We start from the raw sequence: 14,696 nt of genomic DNA, 5'->3' as shown, positions 1-14,696 counted from the left end.
CATATTGTAAAAATTTAAATTTTGATTTTTTTTCGAAAAGACGTAGTTTTGTGAAAATTTTGAGTATTTTCTAAAAATTTTGTTATTACATCCAAAATGTATGAAAAAAACCTGATCATTTGATACGCATATTGCAACAACAATATATTTTTGGTTTCTTTAGAGAAAAAAAATGCATTTTCGAAATACAGGAAAAATACGTATTTTTGTGAAAATTTTCATGAAATAATAATTTTAATGGATAGCTGACATCATCCCGATTTCAAAACACTATAATTTTTTATGTTTGCATGATTTTTCGTACGATTAAAGCCAATGTCTCCCATATAGCCAAAATCCCATAAGCTCGGATAACGACGACCAACTTTTTAAAAACTTTTTTTCGTAAAATCGCGATAACTTGTGATGGTTACAACCAAACCCCTTCTGAGTACGCCATCAAATCGGGCGTCTAATTTTACATAAAAGTCCCTTTGACACCAAATTTCTATCTTATCACCATTCAGGCTGCAAATTATTGAAAAACACTTCTTTTTTCGCATGTTCAAAAATGGAAGGGGTCGACTGCCCCTCCGTAACGAGATATCAAAAAACGGACCTCGGATTCGTGATCATCATCGTTTATCCTTCAATTTACGGGATATTACCTCGTTTTCAATTAGATTCCACGTAAAAATATAAATAAATTGATAAATTCAAAATGGGATATCTAAAAATAGACACCGATAGATAGACACGGAGATATTTTCAGGAAATGTAGTTGGAAGTATGCACTTTCAGGTGCATTGTTCGGTTTTGCGCCAAAATGCGCCATTTTGAAAACATAGCAACTTGAAAATAGGCTCAAAATCACTTAAAACAGTTATAACTCCTTAATAAAGGCTCAAAACATTTTGCTGTCTTTGGCAAAGATATGTAATTTTATGTCATAAACAACTCTTCACAACATAGTGGTTTGCTGAAATGCTAACATTTTGAGTTATCACCAAAAAAGTGCTTTTTTGGACCATTTCTGCAAAAATTGAGTAGTGTAGAGTAGCCATCAATGAGACACGGGGAACAATGATAAAATGGCACTCAAAAGTAGTAGTTTCAACCAATCAGGCTCATATTTTGGGGAAAGGTGTGTCTACAGGATATACGTCTGCCATAATAGTGGCTTTGGTTATGGACGCTCCGTTGAAAAGTTATTCTTTAATGTTTGATTCTGGGGTGTAAAAGTAAATTTTGGACAAAAATTACTTTTTCGCTCGTAGGCTGCCACACCAAAAGTAACATTTCTTTAGATTTTTTTCGACTATTCAAAGGAAATGAATTGGGCTACAATGTCCCTTCATTAGGCTTGACAAAAATTAAGAAGATACCCAGAATCCAGGGCTGTCTCATTGTTCCCCACTCCTTTCAGCCCATGGGTAACAATGAGACACTTTGATTTTTCTTAAACAAACTTATCAAATCTATGTAATTCTTTAAAAACATGAATTGAAAGTGATTTTTGGCATATTAATTGAGTATGAACTCCTTTTAACAAAAAATATAAAGTTAGTTTGTATAAATATACGGATTTTACAAAATTTAAATACTTTTTAGTGTAACTTTTGTTAATTAAAGTTTCAAGTTGGTAAAATTGCTGTAAAATAATTAAGTCAAATTACCTGCAACGGAACAATACAAAAACATGAACACATTAAAAGAAAGTAAATGCAACAAAAAGCTCATTAAAACGTGCTGATGAAAAAAAAATACAAAAATCGTTGAGGTTAAAAACCAATAGTGTCTCATTGAAGACTTCCCTACCCTATATCTCGAGAAGATTCAGAGCTACAAATTTGGCGCCTTTCATGAAATTTTCTCCTCTACAACTTTGCCGAAAATTCCAAAGCACTCCATATTCAAATCAAAGCCAAATTCAATAAAACAATCTAACAATTAAAAAAAAAAAATGCGACATTTTGCGCAGTTCAAAATATTTTTTGAGTTTTCGTCTCACTTTTCAAAAACTAAATTTAAAATCAATAGGCAAAAATAATTTAATATGTAAATGTTATTAAAATGTTATTAAAAATACGAACAAGAAACAAACATTTCATTAGTCATTAACCCAAATAATTAAATATCGTGAAAATTAAACAGGTGAAATGTTCTTAAAAGGTGACTTTAAAAATAAAAAAAACTAACAAATGAATATTATATTAATGTTGAATAGACCAAGTATGACTCTTTTAATTTCTTTTGAAATTATATATTTCAAATATCAAATCAAATAATGATTGAATTGTTATTACGGCTAATGAAAATATTGCTAAACTAACTTTTCCTAAGTAAAATTGATAAACTTTTTTTAGAGTATCAAGTAAAAGCAATCTATTTTCTCAATATTTTTCTTTACTCTGATGAAATTCAATTTTTCAATCTTTTTTTTTTCTTTTGCTCCTCCGGTTAAATCCGGAGGAAAAGGGAAAGACGACTTTTTTCAATCAATGTTACTTTTACAAAAAAAAATTGATTTTAACTGATTTAAAAAAAATCATTACGAGGCAGTATTTGTGAATATTGCTCGGTTTGTTCTAGAGGTCGTATCGAGGTGCTCCGATTTAGATGAAATTTTCAGTGTTTTTCAGCGTTCGTTTGTCTATACATGAGATGAACTCATGCCAAATATGAGCCCTCTACGACAAAGGGAAGTGGGGTAAAACGGGCTTTGAAGTTTAAGTTCGAAAAAACATAAAAAATCTCAAAATTGCTCGCATTTCCGTAAAACTTCTTTAATTCCAACTTTCTTAGATGCATTCGAAAGTCTTTTGAAGCACTTCAAAATATGCCATAGACATCCAGGATTGGTTTGATTTTTTCCAATAGCTTTTGCAAATTACTTTTAAAAATGGATTTTTTAAAAACTTAATATCTTTTTGCAACAGCCTCCAACATCCATACTCCCATAGGTCAAAAGATAGGTAATTTCATGGACTATAAGCCTACTGTATTAACTTTTTGGCCAATCGCATTTTTTCTCATAGTTTTCGATTTTTCTATAACCAACATTTTACTACGTTAGTTTTTGCCCTGTAGGCCGCCATAGCGGTACTTTTTGGTCTAAATTTTGTCATATTCGGAATCCTCGGACAATTTTACGTAAGTTAGAAGTATTGGAGTTGTAAATTTGATTTTGAAAAATAATTGAATAAAACATTTTTGAAAAAAAAGTTAGGTTTTACCCCTCTTCCCATTGTCGTAGAGGGCTCATATTTGGCATGAGTTCATCTCATGTATAGACGAACAAACGCTAAAAGTTTCATCCAAATCGGAGCACCTCGATACGACCTGTTACACATTGATGAAAAAGTCGCTCTTAAAAATTAAAAAAAAATCTTTGCAATCTTTAAATAAATATCACAATATACTTGTTCAATCAAATTTAACAAGTTTCCGTTGAAAAACACAGAATTTATATTAAAAAAATGCGAGATTATATTTTTTTCTTTGACTGATTTTTGTTAACATCATTTAAGTTTTCGCAGCATTCACTTCTTAATAAATGTTCTATCAATTTCATGTTAATGTAGGTTTTGCTAACAAATTTTCAAATGGTTCATATCACACTTTTCAATTGAAAACTAATAAAATTTACTTAAAAAGTCTTTAACGAATTAAATATTGATTATGTTATTATTTTGAAGAATTGATTTGAGAAAATTGATAAATTTCAAAGGATTTCACGGAAATCTTCAAATTTCACGAATTTCACGCTGTCCGCGAAATCGTGAAAATTCAATTATATAATTATAAGCTTATAATAAGGCCGTTGCTAATATTTTTCAAAGTTTATGCATCAAATGTAAACATTCATGGATATAGACAGTTGGCACAATGGGAATGAACAAAATGGGTTGGAAGTTCAACTTGTTACCACTTCCCTTCTGAATTCGATTGCTTAGTAAAGGGAAGGTAGTGTATCGTCACAAACTGGACCTTATCAAGACACCTTAGGAAGACAACCTTTGGAATGTAAACATTTACCATAACATGTTAACATTAAGTTGATTAATAAACTGTCACTGAATCCGCTTTGTAAATGCCGGCCTCGATACTCTACACGGGTCAGGAACAGAGAAAGATTTACTTTTTTACTTTAATCAAAATCTACGTTTTTAAAAAGTTGTATAGAATAAAACAAATTTGCTGCAGCATTAATTAAGTATTTATCAAAATACTAAAATACTAAAGCCAACTCAATCATAGGTCCATGCCATCATTTTGGATTTGCCTTGGTCAATCCTTTTGTGTACGGAATAAATAATAATAATAATTTTCTATCATGATGAACCGAATGTTGAGCAAATAAAGGTGTATAATGTTCTGAAACAATAAACTACATATCTCGGAAGCTACCTCCCCATCAATTTTACATACATATCAAAATATTTGTACTTCTGAGCATGCATTTCCATTTTCTTAAAGCTTTTTTTGAATGAACCAAACGGTGTTCCGTTATGATGACATTTTGTGCAGGTTCATGTTTATGTGTTTAGGCTTATAATTTTCTTAAAAAATAACTGTCACCATAAAATACTGAACATGTTACACAGACAAAAAAAAAATCAATTATCTTTTCATTGAAAACGATCTATAAAGAGCGCAATTTTACTGACTATCGGTAAAATAAAAGAAAACTTCTCTGATCCACCACGTTTTCCTTAAAAGTGCTTCCAAAAACTCGAGTCGTGGTGTCAACACGTCAACTACGTTTGAAAAACAGATTTTTGAGAGTTGGCTCTGATGCTTTTGATAATAATGTTCAATTATCTGGAACACCTTCGTCGAATAAATTTACTGAAAATTTGGAATTTTTAATTGAACATGGGGTACATCGATACACACAGGACGAGTTGAAATTTTTTACTGGTTCTAGTTAGAACAGACATATAACAACAAAATTATTGGGTCGGTCTCAAATGTTGAAGTTTTATATGTTCTAAAAATTACTGCCTAAATTAGTAATGTCCCGATTCTTACCAGTTCACAGAACCTTTTTTTTTTAATTAAATATGTATTTATTGAACTTTCTTATAACAATTCCATTTCTTTTACATGCTAAGTCGTATGGCTTAATGCTCTTCATCTATGTTGTATTTTTCATTTTATTATTAACTGATCACATTTATTTTATTTACTTCAAATTGTTTTACATTATTGCATTGAATTGAATACATTTGGGTAAAAAATTAAAAAAATCACTATGACAACTAATCCTAACTTAAAACTAAAAAACTAAATTTATTGAAATATTCAAAGTCATTAGAACGAGTAAACTACGAACTGTATTTTAAGATGAATCCTCCAAGCATTCTTACTTGCTCCTGGCGAATTTTGCAACCACGCAGAGTTGTTGTCATCTCGATGAAAATGTTCAGAAGTTCTTGTGGTAAAAACAGGTCACTACTGCCTTCACCCGTTGATGCTGGTTGGGTTTCCCTCGGTTGCTGACTGAAGCCAGGAGGTGTTGTATTTTCTGCAACTTTTTGCCGCTGATTCAACGGCAATAGCTGCAGGTTCAGAACCACTCGAGCAGATCCCGCTCCTGGTGACGCCAAACAAGTAAAATCCACGCCCGTGAATGCTGGTAGTGTTTTGCAACGATTTGGTTGGTGCCTCGTCGTCGCTTGCTGCCGAATTTTTACAAACTCAGCTCGTTTTGGGCAGATCCGATTCTTGGTAGAATGATCGCCACCGCAATTGAAGCATTTGGCTTCGATGCTCTCGTTGATTGTGTTGCAAGCTTTTGTGCTCACCTCCGCAGTTTGCACAACGACTCTTGACGAAACAGTTCCTTCCACCATGTCCAAACTGCAAGCAGTTCGAACATTGGGTCACTTAACTATGCCTTGAAAAAAGAATTTTTTTTTTTCAAACGGTGGCTCAAAACATCTGGCAATGCCAGATTTTTCTGGCAAAATGTCAACCCTGTCTGAGTGTGATTGAGTACAGAACGAAGCAAAGGCGCTGGATACCATATTTTTACATATAGAATTTTAGAGCGCCCGCTGCTGGATTCAAACCGTAAATTTCTGGTTTGTGAGTTCAGTCAAATCGAATCAAATTATTCGCTTTACAGCATTGCCTTGGCGTTCTCGATTGTGAGATTCCTACTCGAAACTAGGTGTCCGAAGGCTTGATTGTTGAGGCAATTGCCTCTTTTTACACCTTAGCTTCCATCCACCCCGGGATTCGAACTGACGACCTTTGGATTATTAGTCCAACTGCCTACCAGCGACTCCACCGAGACAGGACCCAGGGAGACGACTCCTACACCTGGACTGAGCTAACGACCTAACCTTTAGAGGTTAGTCCGGGCCAACATTTATTTCCCGTCCGACGGAAGGCGTGATCAGACAAATCTCGTCTCGAAAAATGCCACCGGGACCGTTTGGGACACCACGGTTCCCGGGTTTGTGAGTTTAGTGCGCGGTCCAATTAATCCACACATGCGGGACAAAACATGAATAAACCTATTTCAAAGAATTTTATAACCAAACACAAAAAAAAATCTTGCTTCTTTGATATTTTGATGAGTTTTTATATTCTTTCAATTATGAACATGTTTTTAAACAGTTTTCATGAGAAAATCATTTCACACCTCTTGAACTAAGTCGTTGTGCTTAGTAAAAAAAATCGACCTTTTGTCCTTTAGATTTTTTATTATTTCGACATTTTGTTCATTCCAAAATGTTGTCTATTCGACCTTCTGTCATACAGTCATCCCTCATATTCGAAACAGTTTACAGATCGGCCAAAATTCAAAAAAATCATAGCAAATCGGTGATTGAACTTAATGATTCGCTTTTACCTTCATTTGAAAGCATTTTTCGAAGGCTGTATCGAACAACTGCAAATTTTGACTTTTATATCAAGTTTTTGAAGAAAAACTTTGACCCTTGAAATCCAGAGTGCATAATTGGCAAAGGGAGCGCGTGGTCGTAAAGAAATATTCGGAGCGAAAAGTGATTTTTTTTTTGTACATTTTGTTTCACATTTTTGTCGTGAATTTGTGTGCTGCGAGGAGGAGAAAAAAAATAGTTGGAGTGAAAAGTGATTTTTTGTGATTTTCAAAGCCCTTCCTATATCATCGTTGATCGGAAGGCACGGCGTCGGGTGGATTGTGTTTAATTTTTTCGAATAAGGTTTTATTTTTTTTGTGGTGAAAAAGCCATTTCTATATAATGATCGAAACACGCACTGACAATTTAGATCGTCGAGTTAATAGTGGAGCAAAATTACTCGTGCAAAAAAGAAAAATAATAAAAAAAATAAATAAAAAAAATAACTTGTGCAAAAGTGATGCTGTGTGTTAACCAGAAAGACCTTCCCATAGCATCGTTGCTCGGAAGGCTCGCCGACGGGTCTGTTATGAAAGTCCTCCCCACAGCGTCGGAGCTCGGGAGGCATCGAAAAGCCAATACCTTATCCTACTAACCCAAAAAAATATTCATCACGTGATGCTTGAAGGAGATGCTGTGGATTCAACGGTCTCATGTGGTATCAACAAGTATATAGAGAAAAACTATGTGCTTGATGAGTCTGCAACTTCAACCATCGGACTAACATTCCTCCCTTTCGTTGAACTGCAGGCTTCTTGGGAGGGCGCCGGTATTGACTGATAAAGTAAGGATCTTCAGAGGTTAAACAGAGAACGGATGGTTGGCTCCCACTGATCATTTTTGATTCATTGTTTAACTTCAGCTGATCTGTCAATAACGGAGTAGCAGCTCATTGGCAACAATGCTCATGCTCATGCTCATGCTCATGCTCATGCTCATGCTCAAAAACTTTGACCCTTGAAATCCACAAATTCGGAACACTTTTTTCTTACGGATGTAAACAAACTTTGGATCTCTCCAGGAGTACATATTTGTAACAAAATAATGACTTCACACACTGCAAATAGTTAAACTCAAGCTTAGTGATGTCATGACACGATCCAGACACTCCAGCAGGAGTAGCCTGGCCTGGAATAGTTTTTGTGTCTGAAGATGGCCGAAACCAAGAAGTAGGCCGAAACGTAACGAAGAAGAATTTTGTTTCATTTCTCACCGAAAAACATCAACTAAAGCCAAAAAACAAAAGTTCTCGGTGACCATAACTTTTTTTATGAAAATATCAGTTAAATTCAGGTGTTCCACAATTGTGGGAGGCACAATAACATCCCACAATCATGGAACAGGCAATTTGAAGGCAGTGTTTAGCTGCTCTGGATAAAATAGTCTTGAAGTGAAGTTTTTTGTCCAAAAAGTACTATTTTACTAGTGAAATAGCAAGAAAATGTCCAAATAAAGGTCCTAAAAATAGTAGGGTCGAGAGAAATGCTGCATTTGGCATGCTATTGACAAATTATTACATAAGTGTTCCGAATTTGTGGGTGTTCCGAATATGTGGGATGACTGTACATTGCAATCTAGCGAAGGTCATTGTCGTCGATTGGTATTGGTACTTCTAGTTTGAGAGAGCTTTTCTCTAACAAATCGTCGCTCTTGTGCTAGATTATCTACGGGAATTCAATTGTTCTTTGCTACAATTGTAGAAAAAAAAGTTTTCCTCGACCTCTTGTCGGTTCATCATCTTTCACTTTTTGCATATTTCTCTTCAAAACAACTTTATTATTAACTGCAGACATTAGGTTTCAAATATAAAACATATCATAATAGCTGACTGTTCACCGTTTAAAACGTGCCAAGTAATTTGTCTTTTCATGAAAAAAAATTAAAAAGGCTTTCATTCTTAAACATTCATGTGTAATGTGCACTACAAAAAAAAGTTCAATCATTCTAAAATATCATTGAATTCCAAAAAAATAATAAGAGAAAAATTAGTGCACAACTCTTCAAGAAAGCCGAGGATGGACGTAAACATTTTTTTATTAGGCCATATGTACAATTTTGCTAGCTGTCCAAACAAAAACGGTACATATTTGAAGACTCGAGAACACAGATTGAGGCATAATTTTGTACCGTGTGCGCTAGTCTGAGTAAGACCGGGCTTAGATAACTCTCTTTATTAGAGTGACAAGAAAAAATCTGAGTGTTTTAAAAAATCTTGAGAGATACCGCTTGGCTTTATTTCTTAGCTAAAAAAAAGTAGCTGTGCCAATTTTGAGCCAAATCAGTTGAGGTTTAAGGGTCGCAATTAATCGTTGAAGTATGTATGGGAAAATAAAAAAAAAATATGGGGAAAAACAAAAAAATCCAAATTCCTCCAAAAAGTGGTGTCAAAAGTGTCGGATCGTTGTCAAGTGTGAGATTATTATGTATAATTTTATGACGAACAACTTTGTTTAAGACCGCAAAAGTTGACTATGACGAGTTATTACTGATTTGAAGGATACGTTTTTGTATGAAAAGATTTTTTTCACAAACTTTATCGACCTATACTGTTTATGATTGCATAAATGTCCCATATGCATTTTCATCGATTTCGACTTATTGATGCAGTTTGGTTCAAAATTTTGTTCTAGAAATCAGGAGTAAATCCAGTTTTTTCGTGAAAACTTAACACGTAGCCTTATGTGTGGGACAAACTTCAAATGCGTTTTTCTCAGCTTGCTGTTTTTGCATATGGGACATTTATGCGAACATGGGCAGTATAGCGACCCTTAAATCTTAAACGATTTGATTCAAAATTAGCACAGTTACTTATTATTACCTAAAGAATCAAGCCAAAGGGTTTCCCTACTCACATCCATCGGAGTAAGCGAGATGCACCCATAGTTCGTCGCCGTCGTGCTAACTTGTCGTACGTGCATTTTGGGCCAAATTGAGTTAAAAATGCCATTTTGTGCAGCTCACAATGCCTCATCTTTTGACCTTTACAGATCCCCAAAATTCGATTTCAATCCTGAGATATTCAATGAAAACCAAAACAGCTCCGAAAATTTTTGTCACTCTACATATAAAAGAAGTTTCAATCCTGTCTTGCTATCTTGTCACTCCCTGAAAATTGATGTAATTGCGACAAAGGGCAAAGGGATTTCAGGTCAGGATGCGTTTGACGCACGTACAAGTTAGACTACCGTAAACATTTTTAATTATAACTCTGGACTCCAGCAACCAACTTCAACCAAACTTCGGGACAATGCACAGAATGGTCAGCCAAACAAAACGTGTTCGTTATTGTTTACATTGCGTGATTTCGTTTTTGTATATTCAAGGTCAAACATTAAAACGCGATTTTCTCGGAACGTCAAAATGGCGGGTGCGACTTGGGTGCGACATGATAGCACGACGACGTCGAGTTTACGTTTGCTTGTAGGACTTTATATTATCACGGGCGTCAATAATTAGAGTTCACGCGCGCTGATATGACTGCAAAAGAATGGCCGCATGACAGCCGCAGATCAAATTTTCGGCTGTTGTCAAAGGTTGTTTTGAGTTTTCAGCTGACTTTTTGGAAAATATTGAACTTGACAACCAAATCAACGCAGAATTTCAGTTCAACTTGCTGATTTTTACACCGCGGTAGGTCGGCGGCTTTAACCTCCTGTCAGTCGAAGCGAAGGAGAATCAAGATTTTATTCGCATTCGCATGGAGGCAGGAGAATCAAGATTTTATGTCGCAATAAGTAGTATAAAATAGTCCATGATTATTTGTAAACCGCCAACAATGTCAAATTCCTTCCATTTCCTACAAAACATATGTACAGTAGGGTGTAAAATGGTTGTAAGGAAAAAAAGTTGTCCAAATTTAGCTAGCACAGCAACTTTTTGGTTCCTTATAGGGTCCTTAACAACTCCCCAAAGTTTGGTAACGATTGGTTAAGTCCCCACTTTGCGCAAAGCGATTTAATTTTCCATACAAATTTATATGGGAAAAATCATTTTTTTGAATTATGATATTTGAAAAATCTTGGAAAAATCCACGTTTCACGCTATATCAAAACTAAGAGAGTATGGTGCTAACTTGCTCATATAAAAAGATACAGCGTGTTCAAAACTCGTCTAAAACGTGTTTTTTGATCGAAAATCACGTTTTAGACGAGTTTTGAGGACGCTGTATCTTCTTTCAGGAGCAAGTTAGCACCATACTTTCTTAGGGAAAGTTGTAGAGCACATTCCAGAGCATCCGAATATTTTTTTTTTTAATTTATATTTATTCAGATTTTTTCTTCCATGAACATTCATTCAGTTAAAATATTATTGAGTGTCCAATCACAATCGATGACTTTTCACCTCAATTTTAAATACTAACAACTTTCATTTATTCATGAAATATTGTAGCTTTCGCTATTCAGTGCTTTCAAATGTAGGAGGTCCTACATGTACAAAAGAGAAAAGGGATACCTTAAAACCTGGGTGCTGAAAAGACAGAATGCGTAACGTGATTTTCGAAAGCTCCCCACTGCTCCCCACTAATACAACTGCACTACAGCTGTAAACATAAACAAAGTAGAAGGCCATGTTCAAGCTCAAGCGTGACATATTTTTTGCCGCTGAAGTGAATTATTATAAAACATTTTGGATCTGTTGATGTTGATGTTTTCGATGAAAAATTAAGTGCTTCGCACTTTTTTCTTCGTAGACTAAACGATGGGCGGCCAAAAGAGGCCTTTTTTTGTTTTCCACGTGATGAAAAATTGTGTCAAAAGTGGGTGGAATTTCGTGAATCAGAAGAGCAACCGAATGGAAGTTCCGAGATTATGTATCTTTGATGTGTAGTGATAATATCGGAGTAAGATTATCCAATATTATTTGGAAAGTACTATTCATAGTTATTGATAATTCGTCGCTAACATTTAAAAGAGCGTCATAAAATAGGTTTTGCGTGGGACAAAGCGATTATAAAATTTTAGCGACGAATTATGCCAATCTCAATTTCAACCCTCTTATTAAGATGTTTTGACTTCGAATACCTCAATAGCCATCGATTTTTTTTTATTCCTTACTAAATAAATTATAGATCGATCACAATACTTGCCACTTCTTGGTATAATTATGCGAACAGTAAATTGGTTCCGCTTTGACAGTTCTAAATTGAGGCCGCTTTGCGGACAACTATTCTGCACCCAGCTTAAAACTAACTTATAAATTATATAAAGAGCGGATCAATGCAGCTGAAGACTGCAATGATTTTTGTCGAAATGCATCAATTATCTTATTGGACAAAACGAGCATCCGAATATGAATCCGGTTTTAGTATAGCGTGAAACTTGGATTTTTTAATTACCTATCAAAATTCAAAAAAAATATTTTTCTCATGCAAATTTGTAAGGAAAATTGAATCGCTTTGCGCAAAGTGAGGACTAAACCGATTGTTCCCAAACTTTGGGAAGTTGTTTAGGACCCCAAAAGGAACTAAAATGATGCTGTGCTGGAAAATCGATTTTGATATTACACCCTAATGATACAGTCATCCCACATATTAAGACCACTTTTGTGGTAATTTGTCAATAGAATGCAAAACGCAACTTTTCTGCCGATCCTGCTATTTTTAGGGCCTTTATTTGGACATTCTCTTGATATTTCACTAGTAAAAGTAATACTTTTTAAACAAAACTGCAATTCCAGACTATTTAATCCAGAGCACCAAAACACTGCCTCCAAATTATCTGTTCCATGATTGTGGGATGTTATCGTGTCTCCCACAATTGTGGAACTCCTGAATTTAATTGATATTTTCACAAAAAGTTATCAGACCATTCATAAAACATTACTAAGCATGAGTTTGAATGGTTTCAGAGTGCAAAGTCATTATTTTGTTAAAAATGTGTACTCCTGGAGAGAGAAAAAAGTTTGTTTATATCGTTAGAAAAAAGTGTTCCGAATTTGTGGATTTCAGGGGTCAATGATTTTCTTTGAAAACTTGATATAAAACGTGGAAATGTACAGCCGGTATGTACATCAATTGAAAGATCACAATAAGAGCTTTCATATGAAGGTAAAAGCAAACCATTATGTTCATATATCGATTTTATATGATTTGTTGAACATTGGCCGATCTGTAAACTGTTCTGAATATGAGGGATGACTGTATTGTTTTTTTAGATTAACACTGGAACGCCCAACGCATGTCCAACTTACACGGACGCCCAAGCCTCCCAAAAAAGTTGGAACGGTAACTTCAACTCGCTGGTTCTCGGGCATAACTCACCCAATCAAGACGATTCTTTTTTCCAGTGATTTGTTAGGATGTCTAGATGATCCTAGAACTTTGCAGAACTCAATTTGATCAAATATGTAATTTTTGCGAACAAAAACATCGTTCCAACTTTTTCAAAAAGACTGCCTCCGCGGAATTTTTGGCGAATTTTTTTTTACACGCGAAAAAAAAAGTTGGAACGATGTTTTTGATCGCAAAAATTACAGATTTGATCAAATTGAGTTCTGCAAAGTTCTAGGATCATCTAGACATCCTAACAAATCACTGGAAAAAAGAATCGTCTTGATTGGGTGAGTTATGCCCGAGAACCAGCGAGTTGAAGTTACCGTTCCAACTTTTTCGGAGCCTTGGGCGTTGGAATGTTAATGGTTATCATCTCAACGTCCTTCCGAAAACTGATATAAAGTTCATAAACCGGCAGCAAATGTACTTCACTACGGATATGACGCGATTTGATATGCAAGTTTAAAAAGAATTTAATTCGAATCACGTTGTTCTTGTTTCTTTTTAAATTAGATGTATTATAACTGGGCCTGCAACAAAACTAAATAGCTTTAAAAGTTGCTAAAGCTGCCGATAAATACTTTAAGGGATAAACCATCAAATCTCTTTGTTCAAACTTCAAAGCAAAACTAGTGCCATGATTTTTTTCTTCAAACGCTATTATTGTTTGTGATACTGGAACATCAACGAAGCAATAACTAGTGAAAGAAATGCGTGTGGGTTAGCCTGTCCCATTTTGAGGTCATGTCGAGGAATTTCAGGTGCTCACTTCTTAAATGATAGATTATGATGTTAGGAACAATGTTTTCTTAGACAAGAAAAAATAATAAAATACTTTCTCGCACCCCCTAGTCGATTTACTGAAAAAAGTCACTTTTTTTAACAAATTTTCTAAAATCGCTTGGAATCAATACAAAAACTGTTTCGATCAGGTGTGTATTATCTTCAAACGATAGGTTTTTGTCCATAGATTAAGATGCACTATCAATATTGGACGAAAATTTAAGTTTTTGGACTCTCCCAGGCGGATTTGTGTCGAAAAAATCGCATTTTTTCGAAACTTTTTTCAGAAATGTTCATTTAATTCAGGGTAGCCTATTTTTCCCAGTGAAACCAATACGTGCAGCTTGTAGGAAATTTCATGGCGAACATTTTTCCCTCTGAGAAAATGCAATTTCGACACTCCAGAGCCGAGATATTTGAGTTTTAGTGAGGAAAAAAGTGCCAATTTTCAAAATTTCTCAGAATTCTGAAGCAAGGCCTACTAATTACACGATGTAGCAAGCATATGTCTCAAAGGTCAGGGTATGCTTTTTATAGTAATTTTGGCCGCTGAATCCGAATCTGAAATCAAATTTCGTGCAAACAGTGATGTTTTGGAGCTACACCCTTTTGGAATGTTATTTGCGTGTTTAAGAGGCAGTTTTTGTAAATATTGCTCGGTTTGTTCTAGAGGTCGTATCAAGGTGCTCCGATTTGGATGAAACTTTCAGCGTTTGTTTTTCTATACATGAGATGAACTCATGCCAAATATGAGCCCTCTAAGACAA

General features: G+C 34.9%; 1 protein-coding gene across 2 annotated transcripts in view; it reads left to right on the top strand.

Annotated features, from left to right (window-relative positions):
• Window positions 1-14,696, top strand: part of LOC128092927 (uncharacterized) — a 158,775-nt gene that overhangs the window by 6,893 nt on the left and 137,186 nt on the right. The window lies entirely within an intron of this gene.

Source organism: Culex pipiens, chromosome 1 (genome assembly GCF_016801865.2).
Source record: "Culex pipiens pallens isolate TS chromosome 1, TS_CPP_V2, whole genome shotgun sequence".
Taxonomy (NCBI): Eukaryota; Metazoa; Arthropoda; class Insecta; order Diptera; family Culicidae; genus Culex; species Culex pipiens.
This window is presented reverse-complemented; position numbering and strand designations above follow the sequence as displayed.